Source organism: Staurois parvus, unplaced genomic scaffold, assembly GCF_062004578.1.
Source record: "Staurois parvus isolate SC_StPar_1 unplaced genomic scaffold, SC_StPar_1.0 ptg000185l, whole genome shotgun sequence".
NCBI classification, from domain to species: Eukaryota; Metazoa; Chordata; class Amphibia; order Anura; family Ranidae; genus Staurois; species Staurois parvus.
Window position 1 is genome coordinate 256673 of NW_028317981.1, and position 14987 is coordinate 271659.

Sequence of the window (14987 nt, forward strand, 5' to 3'; positions counted from 1 at the left end):
ATTCCCCTTTTCCTTTCGTCCTTTTTTCCTCCTTTCTTCCCCCCTTTTTTCCGCCTCCCCTCTTTTTCCCTCTATAATAATTACACCATAAGATGGATATCTAAAATTGGGATTTTTGTGTTGAAACAATCCATAATGAGAATATTTAGGTGATATTGCCATCTTGTGGTGTGCTGTGGTAATTTACATTGCTTTTAAGAACTCGATTCAATGAATGGACCTGTTGATTCTTTTACTAATGTCGCCATCTTCTGGTTAGAGTGTGATAATGTTTCAACTGATCAGTATATTTAATTCATGATCTTTGGATTTATATATGCATTGCTATGATTGCCAAGCCTCTCCCCTCTCTGATGTCTCCAGTTGTCTGTATTTTTTATATTTAACAATGACCAGCAGCTGTGCTAAGTATTTAGCCCCCTTTCTTCTTCCATTAGGAATAACTGCAGGTTGGTTTTTTGCATAAATGGGTGGGGTTTAACCCACTATAAATAGGAAATTGAGATGTGGTTGTTTCATTGGTCCTGACGAAGCTGAGTGAGATACGCCCATCGGCGAAACGCGTTGACGTCATACGTCAGATACGTCACTTCCGGTCATGCGCACTAGGTGGAACGCACGCTGACCCATTAGGAGGAAGCCATCTTCACATGCCATGAGGCAAGCCTAAGCAGCACAGGCGCCAAGAAGGGGCTGGAACCCGCGGTATATCGGCGGATGTCAGCGGTGGTTCCTTGGCCTCTTTGGCCTTGTATGGCAAAACCTATGAAGGACATCCTTTCCGTTCCTATTATCCAGTGCACAGGTGGTGAGTGGACTGTTACAGGACATTAGATATATGGTCCTCTGTCATTATATGACCTATATATCCTACATAGAGTGTAAGCTCTGTCAGTGACTCTTCCACATATTGTTTGTTTTACTACAGGATGGGGACATCATGGTGCTTTTTATGGGAAACAAGACATACCACATGCATTTCAACAGGCAGAAGATCTTTTGGGATGTGTCTTGTTTTTCTTACAGAAAGTGGTGTGTAGTCCACATGTAGTGGTGAAGAAACCATTTCAAGCAGAGTGCTGCTCTTTGCATCCTTTCTTCCATCCTGGGAATAAATGGGGCATATTCTCATTTAAGAGCTCTAGGAAACAGCTGTCTACACAGATGAATGGGCCCCAACCACTTGTGCCGGCACAGGAATGTATTGCATTATACATATGACATTTTTGTCTTTTTTCATACAGGCCTGTGGCATATTGTTCTCCTCTTGACGCATATTGTGCTTGCTGAATTGCATACATGTGATAACCATATCCATAGTATAATTTTTGGATTCCCTATTTGGGATACAACCATTATGGCAATAGCCGAATTCTAATATTATAACATGTATTATGGTATACCTATGGTATAATTTTTGGATACACCTCCTTTGGGAAGTGTTCACCTATGTGTTTGTGTCTCAGGGACATTAGACTCTTGCAGTCATTTTCTCTGTTGCACATGCATTTAGACCGGTCTTGGTGTTATTTTAATGGTTTTAGGTCTGTGTGTATTGTCTCATACTGAGGTGATGGTAAACCAGGGCGACTGCCCATATGTCATATTTATAAGTGTAATAAAGCATAATTTTTGGAAATTTTTCTGAGTGTCACATTCTGTTCATAATGTAGCCGCTTTTCTGTGAATTTCTTTTCACAAATCCTCCTTTTTGCATACTGGGCTAAACCTCTCTACAAGGGCTGCATAGACACACCTTTGTGTAGTGATTGCTCCTTAAAGCAGTACTACACTGTATCTGAGCACCATGAACCCAAAGCACTATTCAACCACTTGCCCTCCGGAAGATTTACCCCCCACCCCCCTTCCTGACCAGGCCATTTTTTGCTATTTTGCGCTCCGTTATTTCAACTAATAATTGTGCGGTCATGCAATGCTGTACCAAAACAAAATTTATGTCCTTATTTTCTCACAAATAGAATTTTCTTTTGGTGATATTTGATCACTGCTTGGTTTTTTATTTTTTGTGCTATAAACAAAAAGACCAAACATTTTGGAAAAAAAACATGATTTTTTTTACTTTCGGTTATAAAAAATATATAGTAACCTCAAACTGAGTCAAAAATTTAGGACAAAATGTATTCTGCTACATGTCTTTGGTTAAAAAAATCCCAATATGTGTATATTAATTGGTTTGTGTGAAAGCTATAGCGTGTACAAACTATGGTGTATGGATACTGGAATTTACACAGCTTTTTTTTTCTGGACTATCTGGGTCAAAAGTTTACATACCCTGGAATGTTTGACCTTGGTATGATGTGGATGAAGAAATCTCTTCCCCCTGAATTTTTTTTAATTATATGCTGAAGCATGGGGGCGATCCACCCCAGGCCCCCATGCTTGGGTATATATGTTCTTTTTTTAACTGCGGATGAAAAATCTCGTCCAACAGCGTTGCACACACTTATTTATGTATATTCTGAGAGACTCTGTAGCTGTCAGAATGCTGAATGGCATTCCTGCAAAGAAAGCAGCAATGTTTGACAATAAAACAGTAACTCAATAAAATGACAACTGTTTTTTTTTATTTTATTTTTATTTTATTAAATTTTTTTATTTTTTATGGGTTTTTTTAGTTTTTTTTTTTTTAAACTGTAGCAAGGAGATATTGTCCTTGAGGCAAAGACCAGGCTGGCCAGGATAAGAGGGACAAAAAAAGCGGGAGGGACAAATAAATTCCATGTCTGCTATGGACACAACATCTTTTATGTGGTGATTTTTGTGTTGGGGTACCAGGAATGGCATCAGGAAAATGCCTCTCGTGCAGCTGGCTCACTGCATCTGGGTTGGAGGTTTTTTTGTTTTTTTTTTAAAAGGAATATTTATTGGGTTTTAACAAGTTAAAACAATAGCAAAATGGTGAGGCAGTTATGACATCAATGTTACAATGTTATCGAATTTGCATTGGTGAATAGCGAAGAAAGTGATATGATGAAATGGTAGATAAGAAGTTTGTGTGTAGATAGGGTAAAAGTACTAGCCAGTAGGATTTGTCAGTAAATGATGTTGAATAGTTAAGGTGTACATAGATGTCATCTGATACCCACCGATAATATGTCCAAAAGAAGCTAAAAAGGGAGGAATTGTCTGAGAGTTTGGGGGTTGGGAGTAAGGTAAAATGATAAATGGGAAGTAGGAAGAGAGAAAGGAGTGGGGGGGAGAATGTGAACAGAAGAGGTAATCAGCATTGATGAGGTTGTGGGAGAATGGTGATAAGATGGTGTAGCAGCTGGAGTCAAGTAACATACAGAAGTAGGGAGAATTTTACCCAGGGGCCTAGGTAGAGTGAAGAGAGATGGAATGCTGAGGGGGAAGAAAAACAGGGAGAAGAAAATCCGTGATTAGTAGTTAGTAACTGGTGGCCAGCAGTTATTAATCACCAGTCAATAACCACGTGTTCCACCATGCGTAATGTGGAGAAAATGTCACCCTCCAATTGACTGAAGTGGATCTATGTTGTGGTCATAGTGTTGAGAGTGTATATAAGCCTAAGTCAAGTGAGTAGATAAATACTTAAAAGGGTCAAGATAAAGTTGTGGTGAGGATGAAGAGGGAGTGAATGAGAGAAGGAGAGAAGATCAGTGACAGTAAATCATTGTAAATTATTGCACATGACCAACTTAGTGGTTGAAACTATAGTCAGCTAGATGGTAGTTCTGAGTCCACCAGCTTCGTGGGAGGGTTTCATTGGATGAGTTAGAAGTTTGGAATTCTGAGTAAAGAAGGCCTGCTCCTGTACGGATAGGGATCCTGTAATATAGGAGTTCCATTTTCAGAAATAATGGGATTCTTTTGAAGTAGTCAGGGAGGTGATTAGGTTGAGTCTGTCCAGCTGTAGAAGAGAGTTGATCTCTTGTTTGATGTCCGTCATAGTTGGAGGGCAGTTGGAGACCCATTTTCGGAGAATGACCCGTCTTGCTATTAGTAGGCATGTTGATATCCAAGATTTGTTGTTTCTAAAGGAGGACATTTGTGAGGAGAAGAGACCAATGACTGGCTGTTCCATAAAGCCGAAGAGTAGCGGAAACGGGAGGATGGGTAGTTGCAGTGTGGTGTTTCGGATATGAAATTGACCACTTGCTTCCAGAATGTGGAAATAACAGGGCAGAACCAGAATCTGTTATATTGATGGTTTTTGAGTTCTGCATAAAGGGCAGGTAGACAGTGCCGGGTCAGTTTTGGAGTAGAGACAGGGCATGTAGGCACGGTGTAGGATCTTCAGCTGCTGTTCACGCCAGAATTCATTGTTATTGAAGGCACATGTGGAATTGAAGCCTGATAATAATTGGTCTGCTGTAAATGTGTTATTGAAATCTTTGACCCAGGATTTCACAGCATTGAGTGTCTCAAAAGGTTTGGTGTATAGAAAGTTCAGCAGTCTGTATATATTTGAGATGTTGTAATTTCTAGAGTTCGCCAAGACGTCAAATGTCGACTGAAATCTAGTAGATTTAGTGGGTGCAATGGAGTTGAGAAAGTTCCTTACTTGAAGCATATAGAATAAGTGATGTGCTGGAAGTCCTTAGGTTTGTAGGACACTTAAGAGATTTTGGGGAACCCGTAGAGGTGTCATATAGTTGGTGTACCAACGTTAGGTTTTAAACTCGCCAAGTGTCATAGGCATCGTAGGATTGTGGAGGAGGGAATGAAGGGTTATGGTGAATAGGAAGAAAACGTGAAAGCCACAGAGAGACCCCTAGTTTACGCCTGACATCCCTCCACGCAATAAGGGTATCACGGATGAGGAGGTTATGTTTTAGGTGGGGTGGTAGAGAGTTGATATTGGAGTGTAATAAGGCTGAGAGATCATAGGGATGTGCTAGTGCAGATTCCAGGTGGTAAATGGAATAGGTGGAAGATTGGGTAGGTCAGTCGAGGCCTATACGGAGCAGGCACGAGAGATTATAAATTCGAACGTTCAGAAGGTTGGAGCCTCCCTCGCATCTTGGTAGGAATAATTTATGCGGGGACGTTTGCCTTTCCATAAAAATGTTGATATTGCCCGATTCAGCCTCATTATGTTGCTGTGTTTAAGGAGAAGAGGTATGGTTTGTAGTGGGTGGAGAAGTTTCGGGAAACTTACCATCTTAAAAAGGTGAGATCTGCCCAGGAGAGAAAGCGGTAAGTCCTTCCACATTTCCAGCTCTCCAATAATTTTGTCAATCGTGGGCGTAAAATTTAACGTGTATAAGGATGAAGCTGGTTTCCCTATCTTTATGCCTAAATAGGTGATATATTTAGCGATTTTAAACGTCGAGTTTTGCATCCATTCCAGGAGTTTGGTAGAAGTTTTCTAAAATGGAAATAATGTCTAGAGGATCGTTTTTCCCTGCGCATCTCTCAGATGTAAAGAGAGTAGGTGTGAATGTTTTTTTACATAGTCATGCTAACAGCTTGCCCGGTTTGTTGCCGAATTTATAAAATTGCAGGTCGGTATGTGATTGATGTGCGGCCTCTTGAGCAGCTGCCCATATATCAAAGTAGTGTTTGGCCTCTGACCATGCTTTCCTATTTTCGTGGGAATTTAAATCTGCTAGATCTTTCTGTGCTTGTCGTAGGCGAAGGCTTGCTATTGTGTAGTTTTGTAGAAGGTTTTTCTTGTAGGTGGAAGTGAATGATATGATTCTACCCCGTAGAACTGCCTTGCCTGTCTCCCAGAAGAGATTAGGGTTTGTTTGATGTTCTGCATTTGTTCCACAGAACTCACTCCAGGCAGTATTTAATACCCGGAGCAAGTCCTGATTGTTTGCTAGGAAAGAGGGGAAACTCTAGGTGCGTGAGTGTTGGTTGTTATGCGTGTGTTGCATGGCTATGGAAATCGGGGAGTGGTCGGAGATCGCTATATCATGTATAGTGGAATCCTTGATGTTTTGTAAAAGCATGTTGCTTACGAAGAAGTAATCGATTCTGGATAGGGTATGGTGTACGGGAGAGAAGAAGGTGAATTCTCTTCCTTCTGGGTGTGTTAGCCGCCACACATACGTTAATTGTAATGCCTCTGTAAAGTTGTTCAGTAGTGTGTGTGTTGGTGGGGAGGTGGAGCTAGATGGACAATTTGGAATAAAAGGTTTTAGTTTGTCTTCCCAAATGTTCATACATTGATTGAAGTCCCCTCCCAGCAACAATGGAAGGTGCAAAAAAATTCGACAATTTCGAGGACAGATCTTGGAAGAATGGTTTGGGCGAAAAGTTCAGGGCGTAGAAAAATAACCAATACCAAAGGGGAGGAGTCTAATTTGGTCTGAACAGCGACATAATGTCCCTCCTCATCTGTGGTTATTGTTATAATGTCGGGTGTGAGCCGCTTGTGTATGAGGATGATTACACCTGCTTTGCCAGAGGGTGACGGCGACCCCAGCACTTGTCCCACCCATAATTTTTTCATACGCGTAAAGTCCGTTTGGTTTAAATGGGTTTCTTGGAGGAACGCAATGTCAGTTTTCATACGTTTGAGATGACGAAGAATTGCCATGCATTTATGGGGCGATCTCAAACCTTTAACGTTCCATGAAATCACACAGATCATGGATACGTTGGTGCAGAAGTGTTTAGAAAGGAATTTGTATCTTTCTGAAGTGGTGGCAGGTCCGCGGACTCAGCATTATGTTCCATATTCTCTCGGTGCTGTATGAGAGGATAAGGCATTGCGGGGTCTCCAGGTAAGAGGAGGAAAAGGGGAAGAGAGAGAGAAGGTAAGAAAGGAGGAAAGGGAGATATACAAATAACAGGGTGACCCAACAGGGGTCTATTGTAAAAGTAAAAATACCAATAAACTGCATAATCATCCTGAACTTCACATTATTCCGCATGTTGTCTCCTAATCTTAGCCTGCGTTACTGGATATGATTGGATGTAGATCCTGTACCGAGGAATTGTATTGTCTGGTACGAGGAGAGGAAAGGAGGGCCCCCGACAGTGGTATGGACCACTAGGGAAAAAGGGATCTGTTCACCCTATCATCAACGGTAGCGCAGCAGCCAAAGGTGCAGTAAGATATAGCATAAACAATGCAACTACATCAGTTTAAATGGGAACGAGTTAGACCCCGAGAACCAGTTCGTAGGTATGCGAGTGAGGTGGGTCTCAGCTTTCAGGGTGGTCTTTGCTTTGCCGCTGCATAATTGACGCGTTGGCGCTTTGGTAGTTCCTTTCGTGGACTGCTCTGATATCGCGGGCCGGGGTCTCGTGGTGACTGTTGTGATTGTAGGGGGCCATGATCTCTGGTAAGTTATTTTGTAGGTAGGGAAGGGCTTCTTCTGGCTGCGTGAACGATTTGGGTTCCCCTGAAGGCGTAGTGAAGCGAAGTGTAGCAGGGTATGCAAGAGTGAATTTGACCCCTTTTTTAAATAGTGTAGCATATTTGCTGGAACGACTTGCGTTTGCGGGAGACTTCTTGTGACTATTAAGCAAGCAGTAAAAGCTTATGGCCGTCCAGTTGTAGGGAACGTGAGTTGCGAAACGAATTGAGAATGGCTACCCGGTTGGCGTCGTTAAGATATTTGACGATTGTAGATCGCGGCGTGCGTCTATCATTTGAGGGTGCACCTAATCGGTGTGCCCTTTTGACCTGGCAAGGTGACGTGATTCCCAGTGCTACGGGTATGCGTTTAGAGCAGATATCAGATAGTAGGCCTGTATTGTATGATTCTGGGAGGCCTACGACACGGAGGTTGTTCCTGCGTGAGCGATTTTCCAAGTCATCCAACTTTTCTAGGATGGTCTGTTGCACGCGTTTGGATTGTGTAGACCTCGCCTGCATAGCTTGAAACTTGTCCTCTAAGTCTGAGAGGTGGTGTTCAGTTTTGGTTATGCGTTTGGCGGTTTCCCCCAGATCTTTCTGAGCTGTTCTATACCCTGAGTTACTGCTCTGTCTACTGCCTGAGTGATGGTGGGTAGCAACAAAGAGGCAACAGCCTGTGCAATTTTTTTTTTCTTTTTTTTTTTTTTCTTCTTTCTTCCATACTGATCCGTGGGACTACTAGTCCCAGCATGCCCTGTCAGGAGAGTGTGGGGCGGTTGTGCCTCTCTCCTATCTGGTCCTGGGTCTGGCTCCTGCTCTGTTGGCTGATGGTTGATTTACACTGTGGCTGCTGTGCTTTTCAGCAGTTGTGATGGGGCTGCTCTCTGCAGCGTGGTTGACGGCGGCCATCTTGGCTGCACGGATGGGAGACCTGTCCCTCTGTGCAGGAGCTGCGGGATCCTGGCTGGGTGTCGTCGGCCGTAAGTACCGCTCTGTAGAGGATCGGGTGCAGGGGGGCACTCCTATGCCGTAGTGATATGTCCTCCGTTGCAGGAGGCTGTTAATACAGGCTGGTTGATCAGGAGCCGTGGGATACCCTCCCTAGCTCATGCGGCACTGGAAGTCGGGTTGGAGGTTTCGGCCACAGCACCTTCTGGAAACAAAAGGGCTGTGATGATTTCTTCCTGGAATTTTAGGAAGGATCCACTTTGTCCAGTTACTTTATAAAGCACAAAAGCGTTATACAGAGCCAATTGAAATAAATATACAGACACTTTTTTATGTACCAGCGTCTGGCTTTACAGGAAACTAAGTACGTCTTCATCATCTGGTCATTGAATCCACCCCTTCCATGTTAAGGTTATAGTTGTGGACATGGAAGGTGTCAGCACCTGTGGAAGTGAGCTCTTAATCCACGACTTGGGGTTCCCCAGGGCGTAGAGTCTAAGCCCCAACCTGCTTGTGCACCAGGGCCCCTGATGGTGGGGATGGACTTGCAGCAGGCTGGGACCAGGTTGCGGCCCCCAGGTACACCCAGTTGAGGTAGAGGAGACTGCTAGCGGGAGCAGAGTACAACAGGAGTAGACACAGGAAATCCCATAGGCAAGCCAAGGTCAGGACAGGCGGAAAACTAGCAATGTCAGGAACGAAGCCGGGGTCGGTACACAGACTATAAAGGATTCTCAGTAGAAACACAAGGGAGCTCCGACAACAGCACGTTGCTCAGACAAAGTGGGACAGACTGAGCATATCTTAAATAGACAAGCCAGCTAGGAGGTGGCCCAGGAAGTGATAAAAGGGAAAGACATATAACCCAGGGAATAGCAAACGACGCCCACAGGTGAGCACAGACAAACACATGTGAGAAATCAAGAGCAGCCAGGAGGTAAGAATAAACACACAAGAAGCTGCAGGCTAACTTGTGACAGAAGGGCTTCTTAACAACACCAGCTGCTGTGAAAATTTGGATGGTTGTGTCTGCGTGAATGGAAGACAGGATGAAAACATCCTGTTTGTCCTTCCACTTCACTGTGAGCAAGTCATCATTTTTCAAACAGGCTTTCTCCCCTTTCTAAGTCGGGTATTTACAAGCTGTTGGGGGAAGCCCCAGTGATTAGGTTGCGCGATGCCACATGCACCAATTCCAAGATTGTACAATGTCTAAATTTGCTGAATTTTTTGGAGCTGGTCAAATTCTGGGTCACCCCGAGGACAACAGTGTATTTTTAAATTTTTTTTAAATGCAAAATCGCCTTCTATTCTCTTATCTATGCCTGGTCATGGCAGCAGAGAACACAGACCTATGATGGATCAGGTCTGTGGACCAATACAAACGCAATCCCTTTTTTTTTTTTTTTTTTTTTTTTTTTTTTTTTTATAGTAATGCCCATGTTGAGGGTTAGACCGAAAAAACTTTAAATTTGGAAATCGTAATAGGTTTCCACGCAAATGGTCTGACACAAGGTTTGAATTTGGGTTGGTGGTGATAAATTGTTGTGCGTATAAATTGCTTTGATCCACAATCAATCCATACAGATCTTCAGTGAAAAACAGCACCAAAAAAATCAAGGGGAGCAGTTAAATTTCCTTTTTCCACCTGAAATCCGGGTTGGGCAGTGAATGGGGGAAGTACGGGTGCTGCAGAATTTGTGGGCTGCCAATCGGGATTTGCAAGCACATCCGGAAGGACACTATGGGCTCTGGTGGCTGTGGGACACTACTTGTGCTAGTCACCGCACCAGCTTGTACTGTACTTATGGGACTCGCCATGTCACCAAGTGATGCTGCAGCAGGGGCGGACTGACTATTCGAGCACTCTGGCACTGCCCGAGGGCCTGGGATCAGTAGGGCGCCCCATGAGATACCCCTGGTACCTTTCATTGGCTTTTTCATAGGCTTTTTTGGGTGTGGGCAAGGACACGGGCCCCATGATCCCCTATTGCCCGGAGGCCCCATGAGTTGTCAGTCCGCCCCTGTACTGCAGTGCTGGTATGAAAAAGACCAGCATGTACTAGGCTGCTGGTGCTCGCAAGTTCACCAAAAGGTAGACCGGCTCTAGTACTGGCACTCTGCTGCATATGAGAATCATCATGCAATTGTAACACCTGGCAACCTGGAAACGGGGTCGGGTACACCTGACCTTAGCAGAGACCTCTACTCCATTGTTTGAGCTATCTGTGTGGGTGCTGCTGCTTTCTACAGGTTCGTATTCAGAGCCCAATTTCTGTCAGTGAGGCCTCCCCTTTGCTCTCATCTGACATGCTCAGAATCCTGTAAGTCTCTTTACTAGAGTACCTTTCGTTGGACATTTTGGCCACTTAATTTATGGGTACCTAGTGCAACTCACGGGAAAAAGAGCACCTGGCTGTCAGGGACTGCTTGAACCGCTACAAAAAAAAAATGTACTGTGCTAGCAGAGATCAGGCCTGATTGTGCTAACCCTGCAGTTTTTTGTGCAATGTATCTAGTGGCAGTGATCTGCTGACACTGCACTTGCTAGGGAAGAAGGGGGTTAAGTGTAGGAACTAAACTCAGGTGCTGATCCTGCTAATGCTGCATTTTAGGGGACACTGTACTCTTGTGAGCGCTGGTATAGTTCTGATCTGATCAAATATATTAATTCGTTCAGATACTGTACTAGTAATGGAGGTTTATTGTGTATGTGAGCATGTTCCTGGCAATCAAAGGGTTAAATGTGATAACAGATGTAGTGGTGGGCAATCTGATGCTATCTGGGAGGGACGCTAAGGCTATCAGAAGTTGCCTGTGACACTAATACAGTGATCAGTAATAAAAAAAAAATCTGTACACTGTACTAATGACACTGGTGACAGGGCAGTGAAGGGGTTAACTGGGGGTCGATCCGGGGGTTAAATGTGATCTATCAGTGCTTTTACTCTAAAAGTGTAGCGCTTTGACTCAGGATCTGTTTTCTCTCTCTCTCTGGAATGCAATTTGCTACAGGGAGAGAAGATTGCTTCATTTCCTGTGCCTGAGTAATGTAAACACAGGTACAGGAAGATCTGTGATAGGGCAGTGATCACTCAGGAGATCCAGGCTGAACATCACTGGCCTGAATCTGATGACTGATCTGTGCTACACCAAATCACAGCACCGCCGGGGCAGCAAACACAGTGGGAGCGTGGATCACGTTTATGTGATTTTGCACAGGGAGTCCACCTTGTAGCAGTGAACCTGCTATAGGATGGAGCTGACCTGGTTAATTAATTTTTACTATTCAAAGCAAGCCATGCCTTCATGCTTTCATTTGCTGATATATCAATTTGAAAAACACTTCCTAGCATTTGTGGCAGTGGCCATCTTGAGTGAAGGCAAATGATCCATGTAGCATTTACTTCCTGGAGTCCATCTGCCCTTTATCAGGCATGCAGACAGGAGGGTGTGTCTAACTCAGAAAATCCCTCCTCCCTTTCTAAAGACTCCTGGGATGTATGAAATTTGCCTGGGCATGGAAACTAGAAAGTAACTAAAGAAATGTAAAAATCAGTTTAAAACAAGTAAATATGATATCACTATCTAATTACTAATGCTAACAGTAGTGGGACCATACGTTCTTTCCCGTGACATGTATAGCGTATCCCATTGATTTCAATGGGCTGCTCTCCATCCAGCAAAGTAGTTCATGGGACTTTTTTGCGTGTTGTGTTTTGCACGTTTTTTACTTTGTGTTTAGCTGCATTTGACGCTTGTTTTTCACGCAGAAAAATGTGTGTTTTGCTTCCGCCTTTCAGGTGCCATTAACAATTCATGGCACTGAAAGTTCAACTAGTTCATTTTCAAGTGATAGTAAACTCTCCTATTTCTTTACCTACAGGCTTTACCTACAGCCTTTAGATCTACCATAGACTATGTATTGCAAGGGCCTGCCCATTTAATTTTAGGTGTACAACGGTGACCACACACTATGTACAATCTGATCCTGTTATGTGCATCCTCCTATTATGTAGCTTTGGTAAATCTAAAGGAGATTGTACATAGTGTGTGGCCATCTTTTATACACCTAAAATTAAACCGTTGAGCTTTTAGTGCTATTAATTGTTAACAGCACACCAAGCACAGATGCAAACAAACATTTTGCCACATGAAAAAACGGGTGACAACCCAGCAGCAAAACACACAGTAAAAACCATGCAACTCTCACCATGCCAAAATGTCTCATAAACTACTTTTCCATGTGTAGGACAGCCTGTTGAAATCAACAGGCCCTGTGCGTGTCACAGAAAAAAACAAGACAAAAAAATGTTTGCTCCCACCACTCTAGGTATGAATGGGGCCTGAAAGTTAAATTGGTGTGTTTACACAAGAACAATGTTACATCTGTGTGTTTCCAAACACATGGCAAACCGCACAGAATGCTTTACCATGTGTTAAGAATTGCAGCATTGGGAGCAAACTAAGTTGCCCTCCGGCTACTCAGTTCTGGTGTTTCTTCTGGTGGGGAGACATCACTAAGGAACCCGGGCCTTGTAGCCGAGGAGGCTATGGCCAGTGTGTCCTGTGAGGGGAAAGGTAGCGGTCTCTCAGGACTTTAGATGCAGCAGGTGTGCTGACCTTTGTGGTTCGAACAGGTAAGGTTATCAAATGCAGCCAGTGATGGAGCCCTATAGCTAGACCAGGTGGTGGGTGACATCCTTTCCCGTTGGAGGAGGGACTACCTTTGGGTGCGGCTTCCATCTGCCAGATCTTTGGCTCTAGCCAACTCGGAACAGAGGGCTTTATGGTTTAAAACCTGGCATGGAGATGGTGTGTTAAAGGTCCAGTTGTGCGGTATTCCACTTACAGGTGATCTACTGTTTGGTCCAGGGCTGGAGGCTGTGTTGAACTATACAGCAGATAAAAAGAAAGCCTTCCACGTCAGGCTTTCTTCACTCTCAAAAAAGTTTTAGCCCCAGCAAGGTTGAGTGTCAGAAGAAATCCTGGGGTCAAAAGGGTAAGGGAGTACTAATTATCTGATGTTAGTACAGCAATCTCTCCACTGAGCTATTGTGTTCTGACAGGGGGACTGCCCCCCCCCCCCCCCCATCCTTGCAAGAACACAACAGTCACCACTTGCAGTCGTTGGATGCAAGCACTAATTGCGAGAGAGAGAGCGCACTAATGAATATGATAATATATCCAGGAGTAGGATACACAGGGAATTGAACCACATCATCTCTGGAAGGTTTACCCCCCATTCATGACTAAACCATTGTATGCTATTTGGCCCCTGCTATTTCAATTGGTAATTGCGCGGTCATGCAATGCTGTACCCAAACAAAATGTATGTCCTTTTTTTCACACAAATAGAGCTTTCTTTTGGTGGTAATTTATCACTAATGGGTTTTTTATTTTTGTGATATAAATGAAAACATATCGAATATTTATTACAGGTACTTTTATATAGTGCCATCAATTTATGCAGCGCTTTACTATAAAAAATATCCAATAAACTCAGTCATGAATTTGGGCTACAAGTCTTTGGTAAAAAAAAAAAAATCCCAATACATGTATATTGGTTTGTGTGAAAGTTATAGCGTCTATAAACTATGAAATATGCAGCGGGTAAATTAAGTATTGAACACCATTTTTCTGGGTAAATCTATTGCTATTGACATGAAATTTTCACCACTGTAGGGGCCATAATCTGAAAGTGGAAAGAACATCATTTCACCATAACCGGCCACGACCAGGTGCTCCTCGCAAGATTTATGACAGAGGTGTGAAAATAATTATCAGAAGGGTTGTCAAAGAGCTGAGAACCAGTTGTAGAGAGTTTCAGAAAGACCTGGAATTAGCAGGTACAATTGTTTCAAAGAAAGCAATAAGTAATGCACTCAACCACCATGGCCTGTTTGCACGTTCACCGTGCAAGACTCCATTACTGAAGAAAAAGCATATTGAAACTCATTTAAAGTTTGCTGCACAGCATTTAGATAAGCCTGTGAAATGCTGGGAGAGTATTGTCTGGTCAGATGAGACCAAAATTGAATTCTATGGATGCCATCTTTGGACACCATGTTTGGAGGTCAAATGGCACTGCACATCACCCCAAAAACACCATATTAACAGTGAAGTTTGGAGGTGGAAACATCATGGTATGGGGCTGTTTTTCAGTATACAGTACTTGCAAACTTTGTCATTGAAGGAAGGATGAATGAATACGTACACTGAGACACTGTTGATGAAAATCTGCTGCCATCTACCAGAATGACAGAATGATGTAGATGAAATGAGGATGGACATTTCAGCAAGACAATGATCCCAAACACAAAGCCAAGGAAACTCAATTGGTTTCAAAGAAAGAAAATAATGCTGCTAGAATGGCCCAACCAATAACCTGACTGAATCCAATAAAAAATTTGTGGAAAAAACTAAAGATCAGAGTTCATAGAAGAGGCTTACGGAACCTTCAAGATTTGAAGACTGTGTGGAAGAATGGGAAAAATTCTTTGAATGTATGAATTGCATGGGTTGTTACTGATATGTGGTGACAATTTCATGCCAATAGCACCTTTAGAAATATATTGACTGAGAAAAATGGTGACTTATTTTATTTGCTGTATTTTGGAATTTACGCAGCTTTACTTTCCCCTTTCGTCTTTCAGGACAGCACCTTGAGAGACCTCGGCTCCTCCCCACCTGAGGAAACACCTCCACCCTAAAAAAACACTGTCATTCCCCTCTGACC

General features: G+C 43.2%; 1 protein-coding gene across 3 annotated transcripts in view; it reads left to right on the top strand.

Moving 5' to 3' along the window:
- The window catches only part of TBC1D22B (TBC1 domain family member 22B), a 275367-nt gene that overhangs the window by 40456 nt on the left and 219924 nt on the right, over positions 1–14987 (top strand). The gene's annotated exons all lie outside the window — the stretch shown is intronic.